This window comes from Mesoplodon densirostris, chromosome 9 (assembly GCF_025265405.1).
Source record: "Mesoplodon densirostris isolate mMesDen1 chromosome 9, mMesDen1 primary haplotype, whole genome shotgun sequence".
NCBI classification, from domain to species: domain Eukaryota; kingdom Metazoa; phylum Chordata; class Mammalia; order Artiodactyla; family Ziphiidae; genus Mesoplodon; species Mesoplodon densirostris.
The window spans coordinates 27,043,533-27,067,059 of NC_082669.1; positions in this window are offsets into that span (position 1 = coordinate 27,043,533).

A 23,527-nucleotide genomic window follows, 5' to 3' on the forward strand; every position below is an offset into this window, starting at 1 on the left:
GAAAGAGCTGGCATTCCATGCTTATGCATATAGGGTATTTATGGTTTGTAGGAATTTGTTCCTGGGGGTGTGGCTGGTGAGAAGTTTCCCAGCTTATTCAAGGTTTTGTGGAGCAACAGTTCCACCCTTTCCCTAGTACCAGCACATTTTGGTTTGTTATCACAAAGCTCAACATGGTTGGAATTTTTCTTTTTTGTGATGGTGAAGGAGAGAGAAAAAGAGAGAAAGAGAGAGAGATTATGAGGAATTGGCTCCTGTAATTAATTATGGAGGCTGAGAAGTGCCATGATCTGCCCTTTGCAAGCTGGAGACCCAGGAAAGCCAGTGATGTAGCTTGAAAGCCTGGAAGTGAATAGATTCCAGTCCAGATCTGAAGGCAGATAACCAGGAGTGCTGACGAGGGCAGGAGAACAATGTCCCAGCTCATCCATTCAGGCAGAGTGAACTCAACCTTCCTCTGCCTTTGTGTTCTGTTTAGTCCCTCAGAGGATTGGATGATACCCACCCACCCTGGGGAGAGCCATCTGCATTACTAGGTCTACCAATTCAAATGCTGATCTCTTCGAGAAACACCCTCATAGATACATCCAGAAGTAATATTTAAACAGCTATCTGGGCATCCCTTAGCCCAGTCAAGTTGACTCATAAAATTAGCCATCACATGAACTAATAAATATTCTCATCTTAAAGTAAGATGAAGCGACTTTTGCCTTGGATGGCGCTTTAAAGTGGGAAGTGTCCTTAAGGATGGTTTAGGCCATTATCCTCATTCCCGGGTGAGGAAATTGGTATAGAGTGAGGGGTCATGGCCTCTCAAGGTCAGGCACCCTGTCTTCGCACAGCCTAGACAAGAAACTCATACTGTAGTTCCCAGTGCAATCTACAGGAAAATCATAAAGCATGCCCTTAAATATTATCCATGTGGTCCTTACAACACATCCATGGAACACTTAAGGCAATCTTGTTCTTGCTCTGTGGGCAGTGGGGCCTGGAAGACTTGAGTCATGGGCCCACACCTTCATTTACAAGCTCAGCATGAAACCCGGCAATTCTGGGACAACAGAGCCTATTTCCTTAACCCTTTTTATTATTATTTTAAACTAGTTATGTTTTCCTTAAAATATAATTTAAAAATAGTTGTTCTTTCATTTAATGTCATAATGTATAGCTGAAACTGGAGTTTCTATTACAGATTCCCTTCTCCTATCACAAGTGTTTGAAATTATCCAATTGAATAAGTATGCAAAATGCCATTTATATATCCCTAAAGCCAAAATATGGTTTCCATTGATTTGGAAAAAGAAACATGTCCTTTAATTTGAGCCCATGTGTGGAGCATAAACATTTGTTTCCCATTACATCTTGAGCTGTCCTTGGAATTCTCTTTCTAGTAATGCTCAACCCAGTTATATGTGGACGCTTTCTCAGTAGACTCTTTTTAAAGTTTAATTGGAGATGCAACTCTAAATGAATGAACTCATGGCTTCAAAGACTTTGGAAAATATGTAGTGATATCCAAATGGCAACTTAAAATGAGCTTGATTATGTGACAGGCCAGAAACAAAGGCATGGCCTGAGGGCCTTTTGGGCCATGGGTGCCGTGGAGGCACATGGGGACATACACACTAGGAAAAAGTGTGTTCAGGTTTTTTATTCATATGGATCTGTCTAGTTCACATAGAGGAAACCAAAACATGGACAAGAATATTACAAAGTGCCTTCCCTTGTGTTACACACGCTGACCCCAAATGATGTGTCTAGAGGGGACACAGTTCACATATTTGAACCCTCAGATTTTAGAAATTAAACATGAAAATCTGGAGGAGAGAAGTGACTCAGTGAGGTTCTCCTTGTCAGCTGGTGTTCTAGCCAGGTCTCCTAGGTTCAGATGTACTGTCATCTCTCGGATATCCTGTCAGTATCTTCTGTTCACGTTAAGTCCCACCCCAATTTGAGAAAATAACAGTATTCAATCACTTTTTCTTGTTCTCTCAGATATATAATTCCTATGAAGCAGTTTTTGGGGCAGTAAAGAGAACTGGGACTGGAGGTGATTACAAGAAAGACTATACGACTCAAACTCTGTCAGCTTCTTCAGTTGTCGTGTGATGATCAAACACCTTACCTTGAGAAGAAAGGCAGGAGGTGAGATGTGATAGCCCTGCACTAATAGGAGGGGCATAGTTATTGGTTTTGCAGTTTTCTAGGCTTTGGGGAAATAACTGAATAACACAGGTAGACAAGGCAGTTCCATGCCTGTTAGAGGACACAACAAATCAAACAACAACTTCACTTGCATTCTTCTTGTGGTCATGGATTCATTAACAGTCAGCAGCTAAGTATGTGGGCTCTGGATGCAAACTGTCTGGATTTGGATATTGGCTCAGTGTGACCTTAAGAAACTCACTTAACCTTGCTAAGCCTCAGTTTTTTTTTCTGTGGAATGGAGATAATAACAGTATACCTGTTAGAGAGTTTCCATGGGGATCACATGAGTTAATACAAGTGAAGTGTTTAGAGCAGTGGTCCCCAACCTTTTTGGCACCTGGGACTGGTTTCGTAGAAGACAATTTTGCCATGGACGGGGTGGGCGGTGGGGGGGGATGGTTCAGGAGGTAATGCGAGGGATGGGGAGTGGCAGATAAAGCTTTGCACGCTCACCTGATGCTCACCTCCTGCTGTGCTGCCTGGCTCCTAACAGGGTATTGGGGACCGTTGGTTTAGAGTTCACATCCTTAAGACCTTGCTAATTATCATGACAATAAATAGTATTAGTTGTAGTTGCCATGTGTGTATAGTATGAAATAGCACATCAGAATGTATATGCAGCTTTCGTTTTCATTGAGTGTAGATTTAACACCTACATCAGGCTCTGCTTCCCCTTCCTTCTACACAGAGTGGTGACATTAGCATGAGCACCAAACTTGCTGTTTCAATATTCTGACAAAAATGAACCTATCAAATATAAACTAGGGGGTGATTTGTACATCCTCAAGGTCACTCAAGTGATTTCAGCTGAGTACAGAACATGTGGAGTAGGACTGAAAACTGACATAGCTTCCCACCTGCACCAGAGCAGTCTGCACAGGAGCAGTGGAGACATTCCCATCATTTCTCCAAAACCATCTCAGTGTTGCTGGAATGCTAAGGCGAGCCAAAAGTCAGGTCAAAGTCCACCTGGAGTAGAAGACCCATCAAACAGGAGGCTGGCAGTGCCACCTTCTTGTTCATCTGGCTTGGGCAGTGCCTCCCACCACTCTCTAATTCTTTATCTCCTACTTGATATTAAGCTCGGAACTGCATCTCTAGGCATGAACCAACAGAGAAACTCACCACTTTCTCTGTTAAAAACAGGGAAAACATTTTAGTATTAGAGGAGATGTTTCCATTAAAATAAAAGAAACTGGGTGAAATGTTTGAGTTCTTCAAGTTAAAGATCCCAGTAAGATCCAAGAAAAAAATTAGAGTAGGCAGTAAGATGGATTAGCCCAAAATAAGGAAAGATTTGTTGAGATCCTAAAAAAATGAGTGAAGCAGTGCATGGCAAATTCAACACCACAGAAAATGTAATAATTGAGGCTAAGTATTAAAAGTTAAGTATTAAAGTTAAAACAAATTTTAAAAATGCTTTTTGAAAATATAAATTATATAATATAGAAACATTAATAGTGGTGTAAAATTCTAGATATATGCTAATAAATTTTGAAATTTAGGAATTGGAAAAATATCCTTAATTTCTCATATTATACCCAAAGGATATAGTGTATGATTCAATTTTCTTAATATAACAGGAAGGATATTTTCCTCTGCCTCTCATCCTGAATAAGAACTGAGTCAGGTAAATATAGTTTCAGATATTTTTTAAAATGAATGTTACTCACTAGTAGAATGCTGAAAGTTTATTTAATTTCTGAATTTCCTGATAAATAAATAAGCACCAAGATACAATGTATGTAAAATAAAAACAAATCAGGTATCAATTTCCTTCTAAGTACTCTCTTCACTGTATGCCATAAATTTTGGTATATTGTATTTTTGTTTTTATTCATCTTAAAGTATTTTCTAATTTCCTTTTTGACCCATTGGTTGTTTAAGGGTAAGTTATTTAATTCCCACACATTTTTAAATTTCCCACATTCCTTTCTTTTATTGATTTCTAATGTAATTCCATTGTGGTTAGAAAGCATAGTTGGTATGATTTAATTCTTTTAAATTTATTGAGGCTTGTTTCATGGCCTCTATCTTGGGGAATATTCCATGTGCCCTTGAGAAGAATGTATAATCTGCTGTTGGTGGGTGGGGTGTTCCATATATGCCTATTGGGTCTATAGTGGTGATAACTCTTCTATTTTCTTGTTGCTATTCTGACTAGTTGTTCTCTCCATTATTGAAATCCAACTATTGTTGTTGGATTATCTCTTTCGGCCTTCAGTTTTGTCAGTTTTTGCTTCATGCATTTTGAGACTCTGTTTTTAGGTGTGTATATATTTATAATTGTTATATCTTCTGATGGATTGATGCTTTTATCACTAAAAATGCCCTTCTTTGTTTCTAGTAAAAATTTGTGTCTTAAAGTCTATTTGTGTAGCTACTCTAGCTTTCTTTCAATTATTGCTTGCATGGCACATCTTTTTTATCCTTTTGTTTTCAACCCATTTTTGTCCTTAAATCTAAAGTGTGTGTCTTAAACAGCATACAGGTGGATCATTTTTTAAATCCATTCTGGCAATCTCTGCATTTTGACTAAGGTGTTTTATCTATTAACATTGAATTATTACTGAAGGTAGGATTTAATTTTGCCATTTGCCATTTGTTTTCTGTATGTCTTATGCCTTTTTCCTTCCTTTATTGCTCAAATCCTGCCTCCTTTTGTGCTAAATAGATATTTTCTAGTGCACCTTTTAAATTTTCTTGCTGTTTCTTTTATGATAATTTTAAAAATTATTTATTTTTATTTTTGGCTGTGTTAGGTCCTTTTTGCTTGTGCATGGGCTTTCTCTGGTTGTAGCAAGTGGGGGCTACTCTTTGTTGTGGTGCGTGGGCTTCTCATTGTGGTGGCTTCTCTTTGTTGTGGAGCACAGGCTCTAGGTGCATGGGCTTCAGTAGTTGTGGCACGTGGGCTCAGTAGTTGTGGCTCACGGGCTTAGTTGCTCCGCGGCATGTGGGATCTTCCTGGACCAGGGCCCAAACCCATGTCCCCTGCATTGGCAGGCAGATTCTTAACCACTGTGCCATGAGGGAAGTCCTGTCTTTTATGATAATTTTGAATAATTTTCTTGAGTTATTTTCCTAGTGGTTGATTTGGATTACAATTAAATTCTCAACTGGAAATAATCTAGTTTGGTTAGTAGTTTAAATTAGTAGTAACTTAAATTTAATAGTATACAAAAGCTTTGCTCTAATATACATCTGTTTCATCTCTTGAGTTTGTATTATTATTGACATAAGAATGACATCTTAATAAACCTATCAACAGAGTTTATATAATTATGACTTTATGCAGTTATCTTTTAAAACAGAAGAAAAGAGTTATTAATAAAAGTAATTTTATGCTGTGTTTCATAATACCCATGTAGTAGTTGTTTTTTTTTTTTAACCAGTGCTCCTTATTTCTCTGTGTATAATTGAGTTACTGTTTAGGGTCTTTTTATTTCAGCCTGAAGAGCTCCTTTAGGATGAGAGAACAACACATTCTCTCATTTTTCACTCATCTGGAAAGTCTTAATTTCTTCATTTTTAAAGGATAGTTTAGCTGTGTATAAAATTCTTTGTTGGGAGTCTTTTTCTTACATTTTGCAGACATCATCTCACTTTCTTCTGGCCTCCATGTTTCTCCATGAGAAATCAGCTGTTCATCCTACTGAGATCCCTTGTACATGGCAAATCCTCAGTCTCCTGGTCCTTTCCAGGTTCTCTCTTTGTCTTTGACTTTTTTCAATTGGGGTGTGGCATGTCTAGATCTTTTTTAGTTTACTTTACTTGTAGTTTGTTGAGCTTATTGTATATGTAGATTCATATTTTTCATAAAATTTGGGAATTTTGGACCAGTATTTCTTTAAATATTTTCCTTCTCTATTCTCTCCCTCCTCTTCTACTGGGATTCCCCATTATTTATATGTTGGTAAGCTTGATGTTGTCCCACAGGTTTCTGAGGCACTATTCATTTTTCTACACTCTTTTTTTTCCTGCTCCTCAGACTAGATAATCTAAATTGAGCTATCTTCAACTTTGCTGGTTCTTTCTTCGTTGTTTTTTCTGCTTTTAGGTTTTTTAGCAGAATTGAAATTTCCATTCCAGATATTGTACTTTTCAGCTCTAGAATTTCATTCCTTTTTATAATTTTGACTTCCTTATTGACATTCTCTATGTGATATCTCTTGGTGAGACATCATTGTCATGCTTTTCTTTAATTCTTTAAAATAGTTTCCTTTAGTTCTTGAACATATTTATAACAGTTTATTTAAAGGCTTTTAACACTAAGTCTAAAATTTAGGTAGTCTTGAGGTCACATTCTGTTGTCTTCTATTTTTTATTGCATGTATGGAATAATTTCCTATTTCTTTGCATGTCTCATACATTTTTAAAAAACTGGACATTTATATAATATAGTATAAAAACTGTAGCATCAGATTTCTCCACTCCTTCATTATTCATTGTTTTTTCTGCTTTTAGGTTTTTGTTGTTGTTGTTTTTCTTGTTGTTGCTTATTTGTTTAGTGACTTTCCTGGACTAATTTACAGATTCTGTATTCCCTGCAGTGTGGGTCCACTGAATTTTCTGCTATCTTTTTAATTTAAGTTTCTTATTTTAAAATTTTGAAAATCAGCTTCCTGGGGTAACACTAGGGTCAATATAATTTAGTGGACAGCCACTGTGATTGGTCAGATTTCCTTAAATGCTGTGCCTGTGTGACTTTCCCCTTTGCCAAGGCCTGCCTTCAAACTTGAAGTATTTCATAAGACAGCCTTAGCTGTCATTTGCTGCTGGTGTAGAGTTTCAAGATCAACCGGGGGTGAGTGACTGATGACTTCTGCTTACCCAGGTTTTTCTTGGTCATGTAGATAGCCTAGATGTCTAGGAATATATTGTAACCTTTCAAAAAGTTCCCTATGGTCATCTAGTTATACAGGTTTAAAGTAATTTTCCCCACCAGGCTTTTGTTTGCTCTAACTTATATCATGTCTTTAGATGGTTGAGGTGTTGCCAGAAATAATTGTTACAGTAATGCCCTATGAGTAGGTCCCCGCCCCTGCTGAACTAAGCTCTGAATCAAATCAAACAGTCATCATATTCTAGGAATATAGACCTTTAAGGTAGCTGAAAGTTGAGACAAATTATTGATTGTGATCTGGGGATGGTACTTTTCACAAATCTCTAAAAGTGGTCATATCTATTGTCTGCAATGTTCCAGGTTGTGGTTACCTCTTCACTGAGCTGGAGGAGTAGCTCTAAGTTAAAACATCACTGACTCTATTGTCTTGCCAAGGGTTTGTAGTTTCCTCTGGAAGGAGGATTTTTATTCTGTTCTGAATATTGCTTAATGGCTGGCATTCTGAAATGGTAAATTTTATTGGTTTGGCTGTATGTTTGTGGTTTTTTTTTTTTGTGAAAGTGTAAGTTCACTGAAGTTTTCACTCCTCCATTCTGGAAGTTGATCTCGACATGTGTTACTTTATAACTGGAAACATTTGGCAATTTTAAAGGGACTATTAATAAATCAGAGGAAGTTCTTCCCCCTTTACTTTGCTGAGTTGACAGTTGTTATTGTCATAAAAACCACCGTGGCTTGTAATTTATTGTTATCATTCATGTGACTAGCATGACATGGGACTTAGGGTGCAGGTGCAATCCTTGTTAGATTATTTCTGTCTTAAAATTTTTATGCTCATATTCATTAATTTGACTAACATTCATTGAGCACTGTGGAGCCTATAAATGTGATAAAAAGAATCCAGTCTTTGCCTTCAAATGGCAAAGATATGTGGAAAAAGTACTATTTAAATAAAAATTGGCAGGGGAATTAGAAAATTCTTGACTAACGCAAATTTTAAGCTTCTGTACAGCGAATTTGAACACTGGGGTTATTTTGTAAGAGTGGAAACATTAAAATTCACTGTAAATAAAAAATATATTCTTTTACAACTTATGAGCAAAGGCATCCAGAATTTCAGCACCCAGATAACCATGCATGACATGGCTTGTATGTGTCTATAAAATGCAAACTGTGCAGAAGTTTTAAACTTGTCGCCAATATTTAAAACTTTTGATTCAAACCACACTCTCTTTCCCCCAAAGTAAATGCTGTTAAGATTTTCAGATTAGTTTAAATGTACTAAGGTGGACTCTTTTAGATTTGTTTAAATGTGCATATCAGTATATAATTCAATATTATCTACGTACACGTGCATCCATCTATCTGTCAAAAGAAAAACTCAAGAGAGAAGTAACTTAACACTGCCCCAGCCTCACATTCTGTTGTAAAGAGACAGAATGTTCCAGTTAGAAAGTAGAAAAAATGTTGAGAGGAAGCGAAGCTAAAACCCCACCCTACCCACATACTTAATGATAGAACAACATGCCTTATTTTGTACTCAACAGAAAGAAAAATGATCTCCATTAAGTTTGAGCAGCTTGATGATATCCTGGCTGCCTCAGAAGCCAGTGAGTTCCTTACATCCAGGAATAGAGTAGCCTCTGTTCTCACATAGAGCAACAGCTCTCAAGTATTTGGGCCTCAGAATTCCTCTATACCCCTAAAAATTGTTGAAGACCTCTGAGAGCTTTGGCTACATGGATTATGTCTGTTGATATTTACTGTCACAGAGATCAACACTGAGATCTTAAATTATTATCAAAGTAACCATAAACCCATTGCATGGACATATATAACATATTCTTAATAGAAATGCATTTTCTAAAAGAAGTAATGACAGAAATGTCTCTGTTTTATAACTGCAAATCTCTTGAATGTCTAGCTCAATAGAAGACAGATTCTCCTATCTGTTTCTATATTCAGCCTCTTGTGATATCACACATGATGTGAAAACCTCTTCTGTACACTCATGAGTCAATGAGATTGAAAAAGGTAAATCACACATCATTATTACTGTGACAATAATTTGACTATTCTGGACTCCTTGAAGGTTCATTGCAAGCTCCACAGGGGCTCCTGGAGCTCCTTGAGGACCACAAATCTATTGTGAGTTCAGGAGTGAGTTTCTTGAATGGTGAGATCAGAGGTCCTTGGGTGTCTGCTACTTCATCACTCAGTGTCCCTAAATTAGGGAAAAGTAATAATCATATTTTCTACATTTGATATCATATATAGTCTGGTATTGTTTGGCCAAGCTGTTTCTCACTCCAGTAACAGACTGCTTTGTGTATTCTTTTAATCCCTGTAAATAACTCACACCTTTAAGAAATGTGTTAATGTTTATCACTAATGGATCTGAATTAGCTTGTATAGATCTATCAGAAATGAGATTTCAGAGGGCAATTTGAGGTTCAGATGGCAATTCTTTGGGATGAAAGTTATTTTATACCTTTGATAACAGTGAAACGTGTGTTGGTCCTATATGACTAGAAGGTTCTCTGAGGCAGTTACCGTATATCCCAGCTCCATGTCTCCCGCAGGCCTTAGTCCAAGCCCTTCCCATTGGGCTTCATTGAAAGAATAAACCCACACTGAGTTAATAAGAAGTTATTTTCATGCTTTTATTTCCTAGACATTTTCTAAACTTTTCTTAGAGAATCAATATTAATGATGGACCTATTTTATGTAACGAATAAGATTTTTTTATTTTTATTTTTTTTTGCGATACGCAGGCCTCTCACTGTTGTGGCCTCTCCCATTGCAGAGCACAGGCTCTGGACGCGCAGGCTCAGCGGCCATGGCTCATGGGCCCAGCCGGTCCACGGCATGCGGGATCTTCCCGGACTGGGGCACGAACCTGTGTCTGCTGCATCGGCAGGCGGACTCTCAACCACTGCGCCACCAGGGAAGCCCACGAATAAGATTTTTAAAATCACTTATTTTGGAGAACAATTTTGGTCCTATTAGCAATATTTCTTGATTGTTCCTGGGTAAGGCTATTTGCAACAAGCTTGGAGTTCCCTGTGCTTCAAGACCCTCAGCTCCCACTGGGCTGTGTCTACACCTTGACTCCCCATTCCCCACACCCCATCCCGCAGGAGTCCAGCCACACACAGAATTTCTGTATTAACTCCTCTTCTTCCTGCTTCCCGCACAGACTTTCCTTGGCCAGAGCCCTCTGGAGTGGCTGCTCCTATCTCTGGGCTAACATTTGCTTCTCTTTGAGGTTTTTACTTCACATTCTGCAGCCATAAAACTTACCCTGCCTCTATCATTGACAATGAGACAACGACTGTGGACTCCCTTCCCCAAAACAAGCCCTGGTGAACAGTGAGCTGATGTTGGTGATTCTGTGGGTGTGTTATTTTGCCTAATCATGGACCCCTTGGCTCCTGAGACATTTATGTTAAATCTGGACACACTCAGGGGGCGCTCAGGGGAGAGAAGTGTTTGAAAGGTTAGCCCCAAACCTTACATAACAAAGTCAATAGAATGATCAGCCATGATGCTTATTTGAAATTTTAGAAACAATATTCAACTTCCAAAGAATATGTGTTTGGGCCCTGTTATGGCTGAATTATGTCCCACTCCAAATCCATATGTTGAAGTCCGCAGTACCTCAGATGGGCAGATAAAACCATAAGCTGAGGATTCCTATAATATAGTCATTTACATCAGAGGAGACGATTGCCAGTGGGCAAGTTCCTGGACAACAAGAAAAGACGTATCAGTCAATTCACCTAACAAATACGTGTTCCCTATTGTCTATTGTGGGCGCTGGGCTGGATGGGGGAATAGAGTTTGGAATTAGGTCTCAGAGAGTTGAGTCCAGCTGAGGGCCCCATAATCAACCAGTTCACAAATGAGTGAAGGTGAAATGACAATGAAAAGCCTTTGTGGAAAAGGCACGAATAAGGGGCTGAGTGAGTGAGACCACTGGAGGGGTCTCTTGGGAGGGCTGGTCAGGGAGGGGTCTCCAGGGAGCAGGCCTTTCAGTGCAGCCTGAGGGTGAGAAGGAGCTGATGTGGAGGGAGACCAGATGTGCAAAGGCCCCAGGGTGGCGAGGGCATATTGGAGCCCCTGGAGGGAGAAAGAGCAGGGTGTGAAATGCAGGTGGAGAAGCGAGCCAGATGCCCAGGGTCCTGTCAGCCATGGTGAGGCATCTGAGTTTTACTCTGAGTGTGTTGGGGACGCAGTGTGACTTTGTGAACTGAGGAAAGTGGGATCCTCATGATTTTGGAAACCCCCTGGCATCCACAGGGCATTGGTGGTGTTGGGTGGAGTTGGGGAGACGTTCAGCCTCCATCTGGGTCAGAGGGGCTGGCAGCCCGTGCTGGAGCAGTGGCATGTGGCGGGGGGAGCGGAGCACGAGGGGCCTCCTTTGCTCTACCCAGTGGGCTTCTGGCCCCGGTCTGCAAGTCCAGATGCCAGATGTGACTCTCCTTAATTCTCAATATTCCTGAGAAGAGGAATTTAAAAAAATGTATTACTTTATACTGAAACATATGTTTTTAAAAATAAATTTATTTACTTTAAATTTATTTTTGGCTGCGTTGGGTCTTCGTTGCTGTGCGTGCGTGGGCTTTCTCTAGTTGTGGCGAGCGGGGGCTACTCTGTTGCAGTGCGCGTGCTTCTCATTGCAGTGGCTTCTCGTTGCAGAGCATGAGCTCTAGGCATGCGGGCTTCAGGAGTTGTGGCACTTGGGCTCAGGAGTTGTGGCTTGTGGGCTCTAGGGCGCAGGCTCGGTAGTTGTGGCGCAAGGGCTTAGTTGCTCCATGGCATGTGGGATCTTCCCAGACCAGGGCTCGAACCCATGTCCCCTGCATTGGCAGGTGGATGCTTAACCACTGTGCCACCAGGGAAGTCCCTGAAACATAGTTTTTTAAAAGCCAAAGATATAGAATTGTACATAATGTATGTAATTAGAATTAAAGCCAAGGAATTATTTTAATAACTAACATTCATTTAGACTTACTCTCTGCCGGACTTTGTAAAATACATTTCACTTGCGTGTTCTCACGTTATCTTCACAATAGCTGTGTGATAAATTGTTATTTCCATTTCCCAGATGAAGGAGGTTTTATGGGCCTTAGTTCCTTTATTTTTAAAATAAAAGTATAACATAATAAAAAGTCATGCAGCTATTAGATGAAGAGACACACGAATCTGTACATATATGCACACACACATGCACACGCACAGTAGCCATGAATAATGCACACACATAACCGTATAGGTAGAACATACGTGGTGTTAGCATCAGGGCTGTTTGCTAATTGCTCACACCTTGTGTGGTTGGCTGTGTGGTCATCTTTGGCCGAGGAGATGCAGCCCATACTCTCCTCCAAACCTTCAGTGTGGTTTCCATTTTGAATACTGATCCTTCCTCACTAGGGTCCAGGAGAAACCCTTAGAGAAAGTAGGCTTGGGTTTTGTTTGGGAAAGATTTTGTTTGATGCCAGTGGACACTTCCTCCTGTGAACTCAAGGTACCTGTTGTTTTCAAATCGCATCCTGTCTTAGGAGGAGGGGCCACCATTGAACTGTTTAGGGACCACTGGAGGTCTTCACACCCCCAGGTGCTGGAATCATCCATTCATTCTGAAATTTGTTCACTGAGAGAAAAACAATGTTTTGTTGGAACTTGCTTGGTTCAAAGGCCCTGAACATCAAGTGAAATAAAGGTGACGCATGTCTTCTGTCACCTGTGACTCTCCCTTTTCTGGGCAGAATGGACGGACACATAGACAGAGCACAGTTCTCCCCTCAGAGCCTGGACAGTGGTGCCTTTCTGTGTGCTCATCTCCTGGCTTGGGACCTGGCATGTGGAGGGCAGAGGAGGTGGCTGGGTTAAATTTAGTGGATTGAGCCCTGGGCTGTCTCTGACTGTCCTGGACTGGCCACCAGTCCGTCTGATGGCCCCGGATCCCTGCTAGGTAAAGGAAGATGGCAGCAGATGGTGACAGCAAGATAAGCAGTTAAACATAGAGCAGATGTGGGTAAGGCACATGCTTCCTGGCCTGCACCCAGAGCCCACACCCAGGGCTATGGCCGTGTGTCCTCCTCCAGAGAATGTCCACACCCTGTTTCCTGAATCCTCTGGTTTCTGTCAGCTTACAGCTTTGCTGGGTTTTTCCAGGAACTTCTCTCCTCTGCTCTGCATTGATTTCCAGCCCCAGGCATCCCTACTGAATGCCTCCAAATTCCCAACAAAGGTGCATCTTTGAATGCTAAAAATGAGCCATCAGAGTTCTTGGGAAGGCTAGAACCATAAATTATGCTGTATTTTTCATAGTACTCTATATACAAGTTCTTAAATAAGGAGTGGCCAAATAATAAAGAGTGAATCAGTATTTTGGGGACATAGAGTAAAAGTTTCAGAGATTTTTCTGTAAAATAAAAAGCAATAGGGCCTCCCTGGTGGCGCAAGTGGTTAAGAGTCCGCCTGCCGATGCAGGGGATACGGGTTCGTGCCCCGGTCTGGGAGGATCCCATATGCCGCGGAGCGGCTGGGCCCGTGAGCCATGGCCGCTGGGCCTGCGCGTCCGGAGCCTGTGCTCCGCAACGGGAGAGGCCACAACAGTGAGAGGCCCACATACCGCAAAAAGAAAAAAAAAAAAACTATAAAAAAAAAAAAAAGCAATAATAATAAATGCAATGCATGGTTTATTACTATTATGAACTAATATATTATGACATGGTCATATGTTTCAACAATATATAAACATGATCTCTATATGATACAATCATTTGATAAAAGAAACAAAGAAGGGAATAGTAACACAAAATACATGCCAAATAAAATCATTAAAAAGTTGAATGTCAATACCACAAATATTTAATACGAACATTTATCATTCTTAAAATTGAGGTTTATTTTATCATAAAAGTTAAAATACACTAAGCAGGCATTACCTTATCCAAAAGCCTTAATCTTTATTTCATGACAAATAGTTCAGACATACAAAAATTTCTTTCAGCTTTCATTGGCGCCGCTGGTCAAATTATCCAGAAAATATCTTCAAGTTGGGCCTTTGTGTGCATATTGCTTCTTATAAGTTCATTTTCTTTTTCATTTTTTACTTACTTGCCCTGGTTTTGGTTTTGCCATAGAAATCAACATTGTTTCTGCTGCTTCAATTGCTACATCTATTTCTCCTCTCATGTTGAGAAACCTTCACTTTTTCTCTGTGAATTTCTTCTGTTTAATCACATTTTTAAAAATGTCTATCCATTAATGAGTTTCCCAAAAGAGCGATTTCGTTTTTGTTTGACAGCAAAAAAACTGTCCCTTTCTACTTCATCTAAATAGCAAACTTTAAAGCAATTTATTATTCCACTTACAACTTCATAATATTCTTCTTTATATAAACAACTGAGCTTCAGCTGTCATAAAACTACTTTATTCATCTGGAGGGTTTTTAAAAACTTCTGAATTATTCTTTATAATATATATCCCAGTGTGTTTTGCTCTCTAAAATGACTTGCCTTATTTATTTTGGGCTCCTTGAATATTTCTCCTACAAAGGAAAATTTCTCACTGGAGAATTCAACAGTTCTGCAGTTTTTCGTCTACTGAAAATTGTGGAAGAGACATCGTTTTTTCAGATAACACTGATTGGATTTGGCTTCATAATCTAAATCACGTTATTCTTTCATCATGCTGGTTTCTGAATTTCCACTGAATTTCCTTCTCCTGCTATTTGTTTCTGATGCTCCAACTTTCAACCTGTTCACCTTAAGACAAACCTGTTGTCAGAACCAAGTGAAATTTGTGTTTGTGGGACAACTGCTAAATCACCAGTGATGACTTTCTGAATTTTCTCGGAGTTGCTGCTCCATCACTTCTTGTAATCTGTAGTAATTATCTATGACTTATAAGTTATCTGCAAACTTGACAATTTGGAAGAAAAAATCGGGTATTATCTCCCAGTTTCTGTGGGTCAGGAATCCTGGAGTGGCTGAGCTCAGTGGCTTTGGCTAAGGTCTCTGCAGAGGCTGCAGTCAAGCTTAAGGCCAGGGCTGCAGGCATGTCAGGCTTGATGGGACAGTCCCTGCCTCGAGCTTCACTCTGTGCTTGTTGGTGGGCCTTAGAAGATGCATGTCCAAGTTCACCCACATGGGCCTTTGCACAGGGTTCCTTGATGACATGGCAGTTGGCTTCCCTGTGCTTATTGGACTTAGGTGACTATTTCCTTTCCCAGGTTAGGGAAGTTTTCGACTATAATCTCTTCAAATGGTTTCTCAGACCCTTTCTTCTTCTCTTCTTCTTCTGGGACTCTTATAATTCGAATGTTGGTGCATTTAATGTTGTCCCAGAGGTCTCTGAGACTGTCCTTAATTCTTTTCATTCTTTTTTCTTTATTCTGCTCCCTGGCAGTTATTTCCACCATTTTATCTTCCAGCTCACTTATCCGTTCTTCTGCCTCAGTTATTCTATTATTGTTTCCTTCTAGAGTATTTTTAATTTCAGTAATTGTGTTGTTCATCACTGTTTGTTTTGCTCTTTAGTTCTTCTAGATCCTTGTTAAGTGTTTCTTGTATTTTCTCCATTCTCTTTCCGAGATTTTGGATCATTTTTACTATCATTACTCTGAATTCTTTTTCAGGTAGGTTGCCTATTTCATCTTCATTTATTTGGTCTTGTAGGTTTTTACCCTGCTCCTTCATCTGTAACAATATTTTTGTCATTTCATTTTTGTTTTTTGATTGGTGGTGCTGTATTCCTGTCTTACTGGTTGTTTGGCCTAAGACATCCAGCACTGGAGTTTGCATGCAGTTGGGTAGAGCTGGGTCTTGGTACTGAGGTGAGGACCTGTGGGAGGCCTCACTCCGATGAATATTCCCTGGGGTCTGAGGTTCTCTGTTAGTCCAGTGGTTTGGACCTAGAACTCTCACCACAGGAGCTCAGGCCCGACCTCCGGCCTGGGAACCAAGATCCCACAAGCTTCGTGGCATGGTTTAAAAAGGAAAAAAAAAAAAGGAAGAAAGAAAGAAAAAAAGGAGCAGTACAATATCAAAGAATAAAAAACAATATAAAATTAGAAATATAAAAAGTATATTAGGAAAAATAAAACTATAATTGAAACAACTGCAACAAGATAAAATAAAACCACAACAGGAAAAAAAAAAGTGGGGGGGAACAAGCCAAAAGGAGAGAACAATAACAAAGTATAAAGAATAAAATAAAGTTAGAAAAATAAAAGATTTATTAGGAAAAATAAAAATATAACAAAATCAACAACAATGAATCAACAAGCTAAAACACAACCCCAATCTAAAAGTGGAAAAAAGGAAAAAAAAAAAAGAAGCCTTGGCTATGGGGGCAGAGTTTAGGCCTGGGGTGGTGGTGGTGGAACTTAGGCAGGGGTGGGATTAGGGTGGGGAGGGACCTAGACTGGTGGGGAGGGTGATGTTTGAGCGTGGGGCAGGGCCTAGGCAGGGCAATGTTCAAGGTTGGGGTGGGACCTCTGCTTAGGACCTGCATGGAAGGGGAGAGGCAGCACGTGGAAAGGAATGCCTCTGGAGTGTGGAGTTCGGGAGTTTGGTGGGAAGGCCCTGAGTGAGGGTGTGTGGGTGGGGTTTAGGCCCAGCATGTTGGAGGGGGTCTCAGAGGGGGTCTCTGAGTGTAGAGGTGGGGCCCTGGGTGGGGGTGTAGGGGCGGGGCTTGGGCTCTGCGTGGCAGGAGGGAGGCTCCGAGGGCAGAGGATTAGGCCTGGGAGCCCAACAGGCTTCCCAGTGCCTAAGTGGACAGGGAAAGCACTGGCTGTGGTCCCTTCTGTTCCTTCACGCCCCTCCCTCACCATCTCCCCACGGTCTCCCCTAATGCAGCAGCTGGACCCTTAGCCGTGGGTGGGTCCTGCTGTGTGTAGGAACTCCTCCCTTCCCCCAGGCACCCCTTAGGGGTGCCGGTTCCGGAGGTCCGGCCTTTACTTTTGCTCCCCCTTCCCTCACTCCCACTCCCTCAGGACCTGCATGGCTGGAGGGGACCTCGGTGGGCAGAGGGTCAGGCCCGGGATCTCAGCAGGTTCCTGGGGGCCCAATTGGGCCGGGGAAACCTGGCCACCCTCCCTTTTGATCCTCTGCCCTCCCAATGGTTCCCCAATTTACCCCTTTGCATGTGGGATCCCTTTCCCTCCTCCAGCCGCCCCTCAGGGGTGCCAGTGTCGTCCAGCCTCCACTTCTCTTCCCCCTACACTCCCCCGAAGCTCCACATCCTACCTGGTCGCTGGGGGTTCCTCCCGTCCCCTTAGGTGTCCGTGGTCCCCCACCGGTGCCTGGTAGGTGCCCTAGTTGTGAGGAGACGTGAATTCCGCATCCTTCTGGTATGCCATCTTGACTCTGCCCCTGGTGCCTCACCTGTTGATGGACTTTATGGCCATTGTAGTCTTTTGTTAAGAAACTTGCCCTAATAAATTCATTCTTTCAACTTTTTTCTAAATATTTTAGACTTAGATTTAGATTTAGAAAATATGTATCAAATTACCCCTCTCTCTCAACTTTTGAATAAATAAAACATACTTTATCACCTTATATCCATATGACTTTGGGAATTTTTATCTTTTTGAGATTTAGATCTTATAGCCAAAGTGGGCAAAAGTTTGCAATGGGGATAAGTTGATATAGCACTTTTTTTTTTTTTTTTGGCTCAGAACAATGCCTGATAAGTAACAGGCTATATTGCCCAAAGTCTGATGCTTGCTTGATTGATATTCATAGAAATATGCATATCATTATTTTCTACTAGCATTTCTAAACTTCGTATAATAAGTGCTATTCAGTGCAACTTGATAACACTTACTATAAGAAATAATGAGGTAGAGGTATAATAAAAATAATGAAACAAACAAAAACATCTTAAAAACAACATCACAGTGGCTTAGCTTTTCTTTCCAGAAAATAGAGGTGAAAAAATTCAAAGTTAAAGCCCACAAAACAAGATTTAAAAAACAAAAAGAAAAATGAAGAATACCAGATTTTAAGAGAAAGCCTCTTTGAAATCTCACTGACAGAAGTAGCATATTGGTTTTTTCTCTGTGGTTTCTGAACCCAACCAAATGGCCACACTTTGACCAAGTGACTTTTTATTCTACTTCCATAATTGTTATAATTGTCTGTGACACAAGTAATTTATTATATGTGGATAACCATTGTGCAGTTGGTTATATATTTTTTACTCTGATCACGCAGCTTCGACCACAGATGATTGTGTGTTTCCTCTTCCTAATGGCTCTGCACAAGCCACCCATAGAAAGAAGCCCAGAGAATTGGGCGAATGAACCAGCTATCCACGGTGTACACACAAGTTACTTGTTATGGATAACATAAAATATACATATATATACAGAGAGAAGAGTAAAATGAACCCCACTGCTTCAGCAATGATCAATTTATGGTCAGTCTTGTTCCTCACTTCCCCCAGACCTAGATTATTCTGAGCAATTTCAGATATCTCAACAATCTCAAATATTATTTCATGTGTATATATTTCTGAATGTATCTCTAAAAGATAAGAGCTTTTTCTCTTTCTCTCTAAAACAATCGGTTGACATTCTATCGCTATAAATTTTGGGGGTGACTTTTCTTTTCCCTTCCTTTCTCTCCTCCTGTTTCCCCCTCCTCCTCTTTCCCTTCCTCCTCTTTCTTTTTAAATTTTTTTTTTGCAAATTATTTGATAAAGAAACCACGTCATCTGTCTTATAGAATTTCCCATGCTGCCTTTTGCTGACTGCATCTCCTTGGTGTGCTTTGACATGCACTTCTTGCCTCCTGTATTTCCTTTATGGTGGTTAGATAGAGAGACTTGATCATATTCAAATCCAATCTTGTGGGAGAATCTTGCAGCATGGTCTCATGAGCACCCATCAGGTGGTGTCTCTTCTTGTGAAGTGAGCAGCATGGATGATCACTGCAAAAATCTTTCATTTCAGTAGAGTGCAATGTGAGTTGATGGCAAAACTCCACTGACAGGCACAATTTCTAGAGAGTGTACATCCCTGCTGCGATATGCCCCCAAATCCACCCCCAAAACAACAAACTAGTATAATTTTTTTTTTAAATTTAAGTATAGTTGATTTACAACGTTGTGTTAATTCCTGCTGTACAGCAAAGTGATCATATTTTTAGTGGTGCTATTGGTTTTATTTAAAAACCATCCAAAAGCCATTTTTAAGCTGACAAAATTTTTGCACTCTCTTAATTGTCGATTTTCATTTTTATATTCACCAAACACCAGAAGTGTACCTATTCTAAAGAAACATTACAAAGCTGCTGTTCTGAAACAAGGGGTCCATTCTTCCAGGCGTAACTCAGAAGCTCCTCTTCTGTAGAGTCTTTCCTGAATTCTCTACTCACGCTTAGCCTTCCCTCCAGGGAAGCAGTGTGAGCTTGTGGGACAGGCAGTAGACAAATTGGATTTGAATCTGGGCTCCACTAGAGTGGACCTTGATTCACTTCCTTGTGTTCTCTTAGCCTCTTTTTAAATATGTTATAGGGAGTAATTGTACCTTCTGTCAGAGTGGGTACCAGGCATAGTTAAAGCTCTTCCCTACATTCTCTGTCCTCTATCTATGCTACTTCTGTGATTCTTTGAGATTTCACACACACATGTATGCATGTATGTTTGTATGCATATATTCACCTGACACTTTGAACATGGTAGGTCTTTTACTATCAGAATTGTTAAAAGGCAAATGTAATTGCTTAGAAACTGATTTCCCAAGTGACTCTTCCATTCCGAGGGTATATTGAGCCTTCAGAGTTCCTGGGAGTTGAAAACTGTGGTTTCATTATTTGTGTTCAAGTCCTTTCCTACAAATTACTAAACATGGGACTTGGGGTGAGGCCATTGGCTGCATCTCTTCTCAGCTGTGGAAATCAGCCACTTTTTCCTGCTAGTCCAAACAATGATTTAGCTACAAACATGACTTAGATGTAACCATCATGAGGGCAAAGACCTTGGTTCACTGTGCATCTCCAATAATAAGAGGTTTGCCTGCAACACAGTAGGTGCACAACATATGTTGTTGAAAGGATAAATGCAAGGCCGCTGCTCTGCTTCACTGTGGAGGCCATCACTATGTCATGCTCCACATCACTGACACCTGTGGACACTGCAGTTCACAGCCTGAGGAACCATGGTGATGGGCCTGAATGAATGAAATGCTTTCTGTAGAGGGTTCACACTATTTGATGACTCCTATTACTCCTAAATATACATAGATGATAGGATATGACATGTAAATCACAATTCCAATTCTTTACATCAGCAGCCAGATGAATGGGTGCTTAATGCTCAAATTTTGAATGCTCTGATTTTTATTAAACTATTTAAGATCTACTATAATTTTCCAAAAGTAAACTAAAATTTCAGCTTTTAAAGTAAAATTTGAGTAAAACTAATTTTGATTTAAAATTATTTTATTCTTTTTTTTTCTCTTAATTACCTACTCCAGTCCTGCCCTTACCCACTTTCTTCTCCCTACTGGTAACCACTAATTTGTTCTTTAGATCTGTGAGTCTGTTTCTGTCTGTTATATTCATTCATTTTGTTTTTCAGATTCCACATATAAGTGATAACATACAGTATTTGCCTTTCTCTATCTGACTTATTTTACTAAGCATAAAACCTTCTAGTTCTATTCACGTTGTTGCAAATGGAAAAATTTCATTATTTTTTATGGCTGAGTAATATTCCATTGTATATATACACCACATCTTCTTTATCCATTCATCTGTTCATGGACACTTAGGTTGCTTCCATGTCTTGGCTTTTGTAAATAATGCTTCTATTAACATTGGGGTGAATGTATCTTTTCGAATTAGTGTTTCTGTTTTTTTCAGATATATACCCAGGAGAGGGTTTGCTGGATCATACAGTAGTTCTACTTAGTGGCTGCACTAATTTACGTTCCCACCAACAGTGCACAAGACTTCCCTTTTCTCCACATCCTCATTAACATTTTCTGTTTGTGGCCTTTTTGATGATAGCCATTCTGACAGGTGTGAAGTGATATCTCATTGTGGTTTTGATTTGCATTTCTCTGATGATTAGGGATGCTGAGCATCTTTTCAAGTGCTTGTTGGCCGTCTATCTGTATATCTTAGGAAGAATGTCTGTTCAGGTTTTCTGCCCATTTTTTAATCAAGTTGTTTGTTTTCTGATATTGAGTTGTATACGAGCTGTTTGTATGTTTTGGATATTAACCCCTTATTGGTCATATCATTTGTGAATATTTTCTCCCATTCAGTAAGTTGTTTTTTACTTTGTTGATGGCTTCCTTTGCAGTGCAAAAGCTTTGAAGTTTAATTAGGTCCCATTTGTTTATTTTGTTTTTGTTTTCTTTGCCTTAGGAGACAGATCCAAAAAAATATTGCTAAAATAATGTAATAGAGTCTTCTGCCTATGTTCTCTTCTAGGAGTTTTATGATTTCAGGTCTTACATTTAGGTCTTTAATCTATTTTGAGTTTATTTTTGTATATGGTATAATAAAATATTCTAATTTCCTTCTTTTATGTGTAGCTGTTCAGTTTTCCCAGCAACACTTATTGAAGAGACTGTCTTTCCTCCATTGTAAATTCTTCTTTTATTGCAGATTAATTGACCATAAGTGTGTGGGTTTATTTCTGGGCTCTCTGTTATGTTCTATTGATCTATGTGTCTCTTTTTTTGTGCCAGTACCATGCTTTTTTAATTGCTGTAGCTTGGGAGTGTAGTCTGAATTCAGGGAGAATATAGTAAGTCCCCTACATATGGGTGAGTTCTGTTCTAAGAGTGCATTCGTAAGTCCAATTTGTTCATAAAGTCCAACAAAGTTAGCCTAGGTACCCAACTAACACAATTGGCTATATAGTACTGTATTGTAATAGGTTTATAATACTTTTCACACAAATAATACATAAAAAATAAAAAACACACAAGAAATAAAGGAAACATTTTTTTTTTTTTCTTTTTGCGGTATGCGGGCCTCTCACTGTTGTGGCCTCTCCCGTTGCGGAGCACAGGCTCCAGATGCGCAGGCCCAGCGGCCGTGGCTCACGGGCCCAGCCGCTCCGCGGCATATGGGATCCTCCCAGACCGGGGCACGAACCCGTATCCCCTGCATCGGCAGGCGGACTCTCAACCACTGCGCCACCAGGGAGGCCCTAAAGGAAACATTTTTAATCTTACAGCTCAGTACCTTGAAAAGTACAGTAGTACAGTACAACAGCTGGCATACAAGGGCTGGCATTGAATGATCAAGCAAGAAGAGTTACTGACTGGAGGAGGGAGAGGAGGTGGGAGATGGTAGAGCTGCAGGATCATCAGCGATAGGAGACGGAGGGCAAGCTGCAATTTCACTCATGCCTGACGTTGATGGCACAGGTTCTGGTTCCTTGCTGGATTCAATTCTATGTATCCTCTTGAAAAAATGATCCAGTGATGTCCAAGTAGTAGCTCTTTCTTTCTTATCATAGATGACACTGTAGCACTGGATGACATTCTGAATGGCTGCTGCAACCTTCGTGTACTGTTCTTTGTTCGGGTCCTGTGCCTCAGAAACTAATGGTGCCTCCTCAAATAAAGAAAATCTCCTTGCCATTTCCTGCGATATGAATCTCTTTGTTCTTCAGTTACTTCTCCTTCCTCTTGTTGCTCCACTCAATTATTTTCACTTTTGTTTCCATTGTTATTGTTTGGCACTTCTTAGCAGTACCAGCTGTGTCACCGCTGCTTTTACGCTTGCTTCTAGACATCCTGGGCTTGAAATAAAGATACTGTACTACTGTACTCTGTATAGTACTGTACAGTAAAGTACACAAAAGCACAACCACTTGTAGAGGATGCACATACGTGACAATGTACTCCAGACATGTGAACTAACTTATGTGATTGGACATGTGAACGGACGTTCGCATCTTTGAAAGTTCACAACTGGATGGTTTGTATGCAGGGGACTTACTATAAATTATTTTATTCTTACTTGTATTTTTTTCCCTTAATAGATATTTGGAAAGTTTAGATAAAATAACTTTTTGGAAAACATACCGACAATTTCTGTATTCTTTGCATTTACTTCAAGTTAAATTTTTGAGGAGAATGCATTCAATTTTGTACACTTTGAATTAATGACATTTTATTTCTCAAGCCTTTAGATCAGGTGTTGGCAAACTACAGCAGGAGAGCCAGACCCCGTGCAGTGCCTGTGTTGTTGAGAGTTGGTGCACACCACATCTGCTCTTTGGCACGTCTGTGACTGCTTTGCTCTACAGCGGCAGAGTAGCTCCTTGCTGAGGAGTTACAGAGAACCTGGGACCACAAAGCCTAAGTAGCTACTATGTGGCTCTTTTCAGAAAAAGTTTGCCAACCCTGAATTAGATCCTCACTGTCAACAAAATAGAAAAATATTGATTAAAATGATAGAACTCATGATTTCATAGAAATAAAATCTGTAC